The following is an 11,747-nucleotide window of genomic DNA, read 5'->3' as shown; positions in this document are numbered from 1 at the left end:
TCTCTCTACCTGGGGATACATGTCTAGGGAGACACCACTGGGGAAAAAAAAAACTGAATGCTCAGAGTGCATAGAGCTCTGTATTATAGTGTTTTTGCTTGATTCACTTTTCCCGTAACACCACTCAGTACCACTCAACTTCTACTAAAGACATGCCACCTTTCAACAAACCTAAGATTTTCAACTTTTACTTAAGCAAGCACATTTACTTTTTACCATGCTTTGGGGAGACCATTTGCTTTCCAAAATTAAGGGCACCAAGACACTCAGGAGATAACACAATGATTTAAACACAACTAATAACACAGGACTGACTTGAGCGTCTGCACCAGCTGAGCTGCTTGTGATGAGCAGGAACTGTGAAGCTTGGTTGATGTGAAAATACTTTGTTTAAAAGTTTGTTTTTTCCTTTTATTTTGCAGTATTGGGGTTTGAACTCATGCCTAGCAGGCAGGTACTCTGCCTTTCTGATAGGGCCTTGCATTTTTGTCTTCATTTGCTTCAGGCTACACTCCTACTTCGCTGTCTCTGGGACCCAATTTGTTCGTTCTAAGTGGATCTTGCTCAACTTCTTCTTGGTGCTGGTCTCCACTATACTCCTGATCTTTGTCTCTCTGGTAGTTAGGGATACAGGTGTGTACTACTATGCCAACTTGGAATTTTATATAAAGAATTATGCCAATCATATTTGTTTATTTTACATTTAGAAAATTTTCTAAACTGAGCCATTGTGACACATGCCTATAATCTACACAGGGAGACCCTGTCACATGAAAAAAAGAAAAAGTTCCTTAAACTGAATGCAACATTGTCTTGAGTGTCAGTTAGGATGGTAATTAACTGGGTACCAGAGGTCTGGTGCCAGTTTGAAGTGTCTGCCTTGTATTATTCCTTCTGTGAGTCTTCTCCTGGCATCAGAATTTTTTCTCTATGCCTAGCATCTCTAAATCTGCTCTCAAGGAAAATCAATAGCTCCTGAACTCAACTACTTCTCTGTTAAAACCATGTGTGCGCACACATGCGTGTACACACACACACACCTTGCTTTTTTCCCCCTCCTTTAGCTGAGTAGTTTGAGTGTCTAAAGGACTCAGTTATAATTAGCATGCTTACCACTAGGTGCTGCTATCTGTATTTCAGACTGCAAACAGCTCATTCAGTGGGATTTCAAACTACACATTTGCCCTTTTAGTGTTGGACCTCACTTGTTAGGTGCTTAATGTTTAAGTTTTGTTTTATGTACATGTGACTGGAAATGAGTTAGCAACATTAATTATCAAGGAAGTATTTTATACTTTGCCTGGGAGATGCAAGGGTGCATAGAGCTAAAACAGTGGTGCCTCATTTCAAGCACACCTTATTTCAATGGTTATTCTTACTGTGGATTTCTAAACTGCAAGTTCAGGAAGGCAGGGACCAGAGTATGGTGTAGCACAGTGTATTCTCAGTAACTGTATGCAGTTTCTGCCCGTGCAAACTTATACAACTGGAATTCCCTCATTTCTTGGGCTGTGTGTCTTTAGCACAGTGTTACTTTATGGCCTTAAAGTGGCTGTCCCAACAGGAAAGGGATCCATCCATCAATTGCCCCAGTGGAGCAATTGGAAATGTGGGAGTTATGTTTAGGATGTCACATAACTGGGGCTTACCACAAATGGCATTTAGTGGGCAGGAGCAGGGATCCTAGGTGCTCTGTAATGACTGAACTAGTCGTGTGCAGTGAAGACTGTCCCGGTGTCTTCCATGACCATTGAATATTCATCTGGATGTTAATGTAGGTGAGATGTTTAAGCTCAGGACCTCTTTTAAATGTTACAGTTCTTCATGATTTATTGTAATGTATGCTGCCTTCCTCAGCAAAGCACCTCTCAGTCATTCAGGGAAGGTTAAACTTTGGAACTTTTTTCAGTGGTTACTCTTCATTTTGAAAATCCCACTGACTCCAGTGCTATTTATGGAATTTGAGTTATGGTGCCCGTTTTGTGTTCTTCATAGCATTTGTCACAAACTGAAAATCAATACCCTGTTTGTTTACTTATGTTCCTTTTTTGTTTACCCCTAAAATGCAAGTTCTTTGTGATAGCAGTCTTGTGCGTCATGTCATGGGATATATCCTTACTCCAAAACAAAAGTCTGGCATGTTGTGGCAGTTATCAATAAATAATGATATATAAATGATGGGTGAGTGAACACTTTTCCAAATACTGATGTTCCTTAAGCTTCAGTTCCAGGACCTCTTTTTCCTTTAGGCTGAAACTCCCTCCCCTCCTGATCTCAGCTGTAACCCTTTCAGTTTATAGCTCCATGTTGACATATTCCAAGATTTTCCTGTAGCCTGGGTCTTTTCTCTGAGTTCAGAGCTACATATCTGGCTGTTGGTCCCTTCCCCAGTCACTGATTGAGGCACCTCAGACTCAACTTTTCCTCCTCTAGTGTTCATCTTGTTGTGAGAGACCTGGTGGCTGTTCTTGATGCCTCCCTCTCCTTTATGCCCATATCCAGTTCATCACCAAATCCTGTTCTTTTAATCTCTGTCAAGCCCTTTACTGTGCCTTCACCATAAGCTGTCAGGTCTAGACTCGTAGACAGCAGTGGCCTGTTCTTGGATTCCCACTAGTCCACAATTTCTCCCCACATAGTAGCCATAATAATTTCATGGAAGCCCAAATGTGATTGTTATTGGCTTGCTTAAAATTCTTCAGTGGTTTCTCTTAGATCTGAAGATAAAGACCATGGATTTTTTTTTGGGGGGGGAGGTCCAGTCGTGGGGCCTGAACTCTGGGCCTGGGCGCTGTCCCTCAGCTCTTCAGCTCAAGGCTAGCGCTCTACCACTTGAGCCACAGAGCCACTTCCGGCTTTTTTCTTTTTTGCTTATGTGGTGCTGAGGAATTGAACCCAGGGCCTCAGGCATGCAAGGCAAGCACTCTACCACTGAGCCAACTTCCCAGCCCAAGACCATGGATTTTAAGTCTGCCCACCAGACTCGTTCTGTTGTTCCATTGCTCCTGTCCTTCAGCTTGTTGGTCACCATTGCCTTCTTTCCTCACTTCCTCACCTATCCCCTCTCCCCATGTTCTTCCAGTGCTGGGAATGGGGAGGCCAGGGCCTTATGCAAGCTAGGCAAGCCTTGTGTATACTACCAAGCCATATAGCATGTTGTTTTTCCTTATCCCACAGAACCTTCATGCATGGGAGTCCTTCCCTCCCTCTCAGCCAGCTCTCCCCAATATAGCTTATGGTCACAGCGCCTTCTGTGACCTCCTGTCTCACTGGGCTCTCCTCATGCTTTCGCAGCACCCTGCCAGGTGCCAGTGGCTCATGCCTGTAATCCTAGCTATTCAGGAGGCTGAGGTCTGAAGATTGGGTTCGAAGCAAGCCCAGGCAGAAAAGTCCACGTGAGACTCTTATCTCCAATTAACCACTCAAAAACTGGAAGGGGAGCTGTGGCTCAAAGTGGTAGAGGGCTAGCCCTGAGCAAAAGGGACAGAGCCAGGACCTGAGTGAAACCCCACAGCAAGAAAGAAATGCAGGTCTCTTAGGAGTGCCTTATGGTATGATAGACACAGTGTATGTTTAAGTTCAGCCCTCAGCAGGGCTGGCATCTCTGACACTTCTGGCATTGTCAATACACCAGGCTGGTCACGGAGACCCTTTGAGTATTGTTAGTTTTCCAATATTATATTTTCTATTGTCAGCCACCCTGGTATTTCAGCTGTGGAAACTTGCTGTTGATGACGAGTAGTTTGGTTTTCAAAATTTTGTCTTTGGATTAAACAAAACCATCAGAAACCTTGTATTGTCTTAGCTCCTCCAGAAGATTGCTGCATTTGTGAGTACCCCTGAGCTTTCTCAAACCAGCTGACTGTCAAGAGACTGCAGCAGGTGGTCTCAGCCCACCCTTCATGTCAGCTGGGGCTTGAAAGAGGCCGCCGCATATGCAGCCACTGCCTGTAGGAAGCCTCTAGAGAAACTTGTTTTGGGACCTGAGGGTTAGGGAAAATCTTTATTCTAATACAAAATGGGTGCTTATCATGATTAATGGGACTCTGTAAAGAACAGGGAAAATAACTATTACAAAATGGTAAAGATAATTTGGTAAATTGCCATTTGCTTTCACTATGGAGCAAATTATAGGTTAGTTCTACATACATTAATCTGTTAGTGGATATAGTTCTGTTAAAGCTTTTGGAACATACAAACTCTAGGCTAAAAAAAGAAAGAAACTAGAAAGCCAAATGGGTTAGCAACTATCAGTACATTGATTTTATGAGAGTAACAGATTGGTGTGTGAGCATGATATTGGACACATGGTCCTTATGAGATAATGTAATTTGAATATTAAAGTTCATTTTAGACAGTGATTTCCAGACAGTAGCTTGAAACAACTGGTGCAGAAACAGTCTGTCAACATTGTTTACAAAGTAGGGCTAAGCCCATTAAGGTCTCAAATGTGAGCTGTTTGGTCCAGTAAACAGTGCACTGCTTTATGTTTGTTGAATGAATCACTAAAGACTTGCACCTCTAGGATCTCTACTTAAAACTCTTTTCCTGCCATCTGAACCTACTACTTTGTGTTTTAAAATCAAATAGAATTTTTTTCTATAATTGGTAGTTTTCAGATGTTTTCTTCTCATCATTTCTGAAATTAATCTTTGCAGTTGACATTTTTATTTGAAATACTGTGCTAGTCGTGTTTTTTCCCCCCAGAACAGATAGAATTAACCACAATTTTTTTCTACTACTTTGTAGTAGAAGCTGTTTAGACAGATCCTTAGTTCTCTGTTGTATCGCTCCAGCACATACTTATGAAACCTTTTCTCTTGCTGTCCTCATGGAAGGGGCTTCATGCTTCAGATGTTTGGTGTCATCTTTTTCTAATTAATTATCACCAAGCGATTTCTGCCCAGGTCTTTCTTATTCACTGCCCGCTCTTCTAAACAGGATCTAGATTTGAGCAGAGTTGGTTTAATTACTTAACAGCCCTTTTAGTTCACAGAATTGTATAATCCTTTGATTATACAATAGCCTCTCCACTAGAGAGGAGAGCAGTCCAGCCCCTACATCTATAACTGTCCCAGGCCGTGTTTTAGTGACTGGCCCTCGGTTACATGATGATGGGACTTCTTTCTTTTTTGTGGTCATGAGGAAGGCTTTTTCTAAACCTGTCCAAATATAGCACACATTTGGAACACAGAAACACCAAAGCAAGCAGGTAAGTGATTTTAGCCAGATTTAGGCAGTTTTAAATCTACCTGTTGGGTCTAGTATTTCTAGTCTGTGGGTTTGTTTTTTTTTTAAATTTTGGTCAGAGTTTTATATTCTGACTTATGATATAAGCACATTCATGTACTTTATTTATTGGTGTTACAGTATTTAAAAATATTGGCAAGTTTTGAGCAGGCTCTCACGTAAGGGATTCACTTATTGTCAGGAGAGAGAAGCCAGATAGTGATGTGGACAGGGGAGTTTACACAATAAACTGCTAACTGTAGCAGGAAACCTTACTGATGAGAGATTGGTCGGAAGCAAAGAAGGTTCTAGAGAGGGTAAGAAAGGCAGATAGGAGGACTGAGGTGGGACACCCAGGCAGAGCTTCCAGGACTCAGGCCCAAACCTCACTAGAGAGGCCACTGCCAAGTTGGGCGTATGAGCCATATTAGTGAACCTTGCCAGGAAGCCACTGTCTTCGGGAAGGCAGTTGATAAGCGTGCTAGCTCCTCCAACAGCTGTGCTGTACGGCCCCAGTGAGGGTGGTGCTGTAGCACTGGTAGTGGGAGGCAAGCTCTTCTCCCTCAGTGTCTCTCCAGCGCCCTCTGCCAGAAAAGCACCAGCTGGCTAAGAACACCAATCCACTTTGACAGAGCAGTAGGAGGTTGACACTGAGAGGAGTGAATCAGTGCCCACACAGTTCCCACCTCCAAACTCTTAATGCTTATCATAGGTACAATACGTTTTTAAACTTCAGCAAGTAATGGAAGTCTAAGCATTGCTTTTTGTTTTGTTTGCCTTACTGTAGTTTGAACTCAGAGCCTCATGCTTACTAGACAGGTGCCCAAACCATGGAGCCACTCCTGTAGCCCTTAATTATTGTTAATTACCACTCTGTAAGCATGCACCCCAGAACCAGAGACTTTCTTGTATTACTGTTAGCATATTCAAAGTATCTATATTTCATTACATAATGAGTTGTGAAAAGGGAGTGCCATTAAAATTATATGGACATTTAAAAATGTGAGGTTAAGCTGGGCGCTGGTGGCTCACGCCTGTAATACTGGCTACTTAGGAAGCTGAGACCTGAGGATTGCGGTTTAAAGCCAGCCTGGGCAGGAAAGGCCACGAAACTCTTATCTGCAATGAACCACCAGAAAACCGGAAGTGGTGCTGTGGCTCAAGTGGTAGAGTGCTAGCCGTGAGCTGAAGAGCTGCAGGACAGCGCTCAGGCCCAGAGTTCAAGCCCCATGACCGATAAAAACAAACAAAAAAAGTGAGGCTACCTTAAACTAAAAAATGAAATAAAAGGAATTCACAAAGAGTACTTATAACTGAACACTACAAAGTGGACACCTTAAGTAATATTCTAAATCTGTGTGTGTGCATGCACGTACACGTGCCAGTCCTGAAGCTTGACCTCAGGGCCTAGGCACTGTCTCTTCTTCCTTCCTTCCTTCCTTCCTTCCTTCCTTCCTTCCCTCCCTCCCTCCCTCCCTCCCTCCCTTCCTTCCTTCCTCTTTGTCATGGCCTGAACTCTGAGTCTGCGCACAGTCCCTCAGCTCTGCAGCTCAAGGCTAGCACTCTATCACTTGAGCCACAGCACCACTTCCAGCTTTCTCTGCTTATGTGATGCTAAGGAATCGAACCCAGGACCTCATGCATGCAAGGCAAGCACTCTACCACTGAGTCACCTTCCCAGCCCCTCTTGTCTTTTTTTTTTGGGGGGGGGTCCGGTCGTGGGGCCTGAACTCTGGGCCTGGGCACTGTCCCTCAGTTCTTCAGCTCAAGGCTAGCGCTCTACCACTTGAGCCACAGTGCCACTTGCAGCTTTTTTCTTTTTGCTTATGTGGTGCTGAGGAATCGAACCCAGGGCCTTCAGCATGCAAGGCAAGCAATCTACCACTGAGCCACCTTCCCAGCCCCCTCTTGTCTTTTTTTGCTTAAGGTTAGTAATTTTATCACTTGACCCACAACTCTATTTCCAGCTCATCAGTGGCTAATTGGAGATAATCTCATGGACTTTCCTGCCTGGGTTGGCTTTGAACCAGGATGCTCAGATCTCAACCTCCTGAGTAGCTAGGATTACAGGCATGAGCCACCAGTACCGAGCCTTAAAGCAATTTCTTTTTTTGGGGGGGGGGTCCGGTTGTGGGGCCTGAACTCTGGGCCTGGGCGCTGTCCCTCAGCTCTTCAGCTCAAGGCTAACACTCTACCACTTGAGCCACAGCGCCACTTCCGGCTTTTTTCTTTTTGCTTATGTGGTGCTGAGGAATTGAACCCAGGGCCTCAGGCATGCAAGGCAAGCGCTCTACCACTGAGCCACCTTCCCAGCCCCCTTAAAGCAATTTTTATAGTGGTAAAAATGCTTACTGAATTCATTAGTCTTAAGACAAATGGTAAAGTACTGCATTCATTCAGTCTTAGCAAGGAAGCCTGAGTAATATAGTGTTAATACACGGTGCTTAACAGGATTCACAGGTCACAAGCAAAGGAAAGTGTGATTTAGAGGAGGAGGAAAAGAGGAACTTGGAACAGTTTAAAGCAGCTGCCAAAATAGAATAGAGACCAGCAGGCCACCTGGGGAGGTTGGGCTGTCAGCCCAACCTGATGCATAGTCCTAGTAGGAGATCTGCTCCCAATGTGTGCAGCTTTGTTCCCACAAGCGTCTGAACTGCTAGTGCAGTAGCTCTCTTCAGCTCTCCCTTGCTGGCAGGGTGGGCACTGTACCAGGATGCAGGCACAACTGCTCCTAAGACTTGGAGCTCTTCTTTCCATTTCTTAGATTCTCTTCCTCAATATTATCTTCAGTTGAGGAGTCTGTGGTTGAATGAGGACTGCTGCAGCTTCCAGCCTTATTGGTCTGAATGTTGATCTGTGTCAGTGCCATCAGTGGCCTAGGGAATGTATTGTTCTTTGATTAGCCATGTAATGTATCCCTGAAGCCATTACCCTTAAAAATGATCGATTTCAGTAGTTCTGTGCAGGATGTCAAGGTACCTTTACCAATGAGGGTAAAGGATGCCACATGACACAGTGACATGTGTCCGCCTTATTTTATGGAGAATGAGAATTGCCATTTATCCTGTGATAAAAAGCCCCTGGGAGAAGGTAGCAATGCAGGAGAATGCTGGTAGTGGCCAGTGATGATTGCTACTAAGAGGTAAAGCAGCAGATGCTATTTCTTAGGAAGGCAGGTAAATTTTGGCCATAGGAGCTCCATACTGAGGTTGCTGCTGGGACTGTCTGGTTTTGGTTTAGACATTGTAAACTGAAGAACTAAATCCTGGAGTTGATGAAATCCATATTAGCACTAAAATGGGAATAATCCAGAATATGTTTGTTTGTTTATTTATTTATTTATTTTTGGGTCCAGTCCCGGGGCCTGAACTCTGGGCCTGAGCGCTGTCCCTCAGCTCTTCAGCTCAAGGCTAGCGCTCTACCACTTGAGCCACAGCGCCACTTCCGGCTTTTTTCTTTTTGCTTATGTGGTACTGAGGTATCGAACCCAGGGCCTCATGCATGCAAGGCAAGCGCTCTTCCACTGAGCCACCTTCCCAGCCCCAGAATATGTTTATGAAGCCTGAGTTGAGCTGAATTTGTTATGTTGATGTGTCTTCCTTGCTCTCCAAAGTATAGACCATGTTAGGTCAGCCTTGCCCTCTGTGGGCAGGGCCAGGATCCATTTGCATCTGGCTCTTCCTTGTGCTGTCTTGGACACCTGCCACTGGGAAATTTGTCTGAGATCCGGGACAAGGATTGTAGACATTTCACTTCAGTGTGCTAGAACAGGGTTTTCTGTTTTACTGGCATACTATTGTTGCTATTGGTTAGAAGCAACTCCCCCGCCCCCCACCACCCCAAGATCTTAGAGCCTTGTCGCTCACATTGCACTTTGGTATTCAAATAAAAATTCTTCCTTGGCCAGGCACTGGTGGCTCATGTCTGTAATCCTACCTTCTCAGGAGGCCAAGATTTGAGGATTGAGATTCAGAGCCAGCCCAGGTAGGAAAAGCTGTAATACTCTTATCTCCATTAACCACTAGTAAGCCAGAAGTGAAGCTGTGGCTCAAAGTGGTAGAGCGCTAGCCTTGAGCACAAAAGTTTGGGGAGGCTTGTGGGCACTCCTTTCGGATGATGATTGTCATACTTCTGAGCGCTCCCTGTGTGCCATTACAGGATGCTTCTGTGAAACAGTCCTTGGGGCTCAGTCACAAGCATGCTCTTCTCTATTGCTGCTGCATTTCATAGTCTACCAAGGTTTAATTATAACTCAGGCTTTACTGTCTTTTTTCCTGCTAGATTATATGCCCCTTGAGATCAGAGATTATTTTGTTTTATATTTTCATACAGCCCACGGGATCTAGCCAGTATTTCTTTTTGCACACAGCAGGTATTCAGACATAGTGAATAAATTAAGAGCTTTCAATATTTCTATGATAACTAGACAGGATACCATTTCTTCCCCCTCCCTTTTTATTTTATTTAATACCATTTTACCAGCCTTTCCTAACCTAAACACTGAGTTAGTCAAGCTTTCTAAATAATTACATACAACATATACCCCCTCATGCTCATAAAATTAATTTGAGAATGGATATTTTGGTGAGATGACAATAGAGTCTAATGAGTGCAACTCCAGGGTATCGACTCTGAAGTGTCAAGCAGATGAAACTAAGTTAGGATGAGAGACATTTTCAGCTTCTGGTAACTAAATGTCAAAGGCAGAGCACACCCTCCCTTATTGAATCTTTCCTATTCTTTTACAAGTAAAAAGAAAAACCAACAGGAAACGAACATTTTCCATCCATACTAGTTTTGCATAGGGAGCAGGATTCCCAGGCTACCAACATAGTTCCATCATGTAAATCATAGTTCCTTTGGGCAGCTGCAATTTAGAATAACAATAAGAAATTCAGAAGTTTGAGATCAAATTGAACCACGCACCTAAAAAACAGAAATAAGGGGGAAAAAATAGGAACCCAAGAGATTCCATATAAGAAAGGAACTGGGCACTGGTGGCTCATACTTGTAATCCTAGCTACTCAGGAGACTGAGGTCTGAGAATCAAAGCCAGCCCAGTCAGGAAAGTCCATGGACTCTTATATTCAATCAGCCACCAGAAAACCAAAAGTGGAGCAGTGGTTCAAGTGATAGAGCATTAGCCTTGAGCAAAGAAGCTCAGGGACAGTGCCCAGTCCCAGAGTTCAAGCCCTAGGACTGGCCAAAAAGAAAAAAAAAGCAGGGGTATGATGGCCCATGCTTGTAATCCCAGCAATCAGGAGACAGAGTCAGGAAGATTACTAGTTTGAGGCCAGCCTAAGGTGAGTTTAAGCCAACCTGAGCTTCATAGTGTGACTATCTCTCAAGGGTTGGCTGGTAAGAGTCATGGCCCAAGCAATAGAGGACCTACCTAGCAAGCAAGAAGCTCTGACTTCAAACTCCAGCACCACCAAAAGGGGCAGGGGAGAAGGCCCCCCCCCCCCCGTAGAGCTCCTGCCTAATTAGCATGAGGCCAGATCCCCTAGTACCACCAAAACACGCCTGCCTAGCACCACACCTGCACTGCACACAGAATACAACAACAACTATTACCACTACAAAAAGAAGGGAAGGAAAAGAGGGAGTGTGCCTATATTGAAAGCATCTACCAAATGCTAAGCCCATATAATGGGCAGAAAAGACACTAAGGCTTTTGTGTAGGAAGTTTCAGAACTCAGTCATAGAGAGAGGCCACACACTTCTGCAGAAAAGAATGTGCCTAGTGCTGCTGTTCAGGCCTGTAGCCCTAGGTGACTTAGGAGGTAGAGATTGGGAGGATCAAGGTTCTAGGCCAGCCTGGACAAAAAGCTCATGAGAGCTTATCTTAATAAATCAAGCATGATAGTGTCTATTGTTCCATCTGTGTGGGAAGTATACTACAATCACAGGCCACAGGAGACACTATTTGAAAAATACAGCAAAAAGGATTATGGGTATGGCTTGAGTAGTAGAACCCCTGCCTAGCAAGCAAGCACAAGGTCCTGACTCTAAAACCGCAGCATTGTCCCTCCCCCCCAGAATTTTTTAAAGTCAAAGAGTAGTTTTGGGTGCTGGAATAGAGTGGCACAGTGCCTTCTGAAAACAGATTTTCAATGTGGAATGTTAAAGACTTCAGTCAAGCCATGAGTCAAACAAAAAGGTAACCTGAAACTATTTTTAGACATTCAGGGTCTCCAGAAATTGGCTTCCCACACACGCATCCTTTCATGAAAAGACATTTGGATGTTTTCCAGCAAATTGAGAGAGTAATTTTCAGAGTGGAAGTCAGGGATGACTGAGTTAATAAATAAAAGTTAATGGGTAGCTGCTGACATTTGCAGAGGAGTTCACAAGTTTGTTACTTACCTTTGATCTGTACTTCCCACTTGTCAATCTGGAGCAGACAGGAATCAGTAAACCCAATACAAGGTCAATGTAAAAGAATAGTAGACTTTGATAAAGGAGTAACCATAGACTCCAGAAAAGTTGCACATGTAGCCCACGGCCTCTGAGAACAT

Source organism: Dipodomys ordii, unplaced genomic scaffold (assembly GCF_000151885.1).
Source record: "Dipodomys ordii isolate 6190 unplaced genomic scaffold, Dord_2.0 Scaffold7, whole genome shotgun sequence".
NCBI lineage: Eukaryota > Metazoa > Chordata > Mammalia > Rodentia > Heteromyidae > Dipodomys > Dipodomys ordii.
This window is presented reverse-complemented; position numbering follows the sequence as displayed.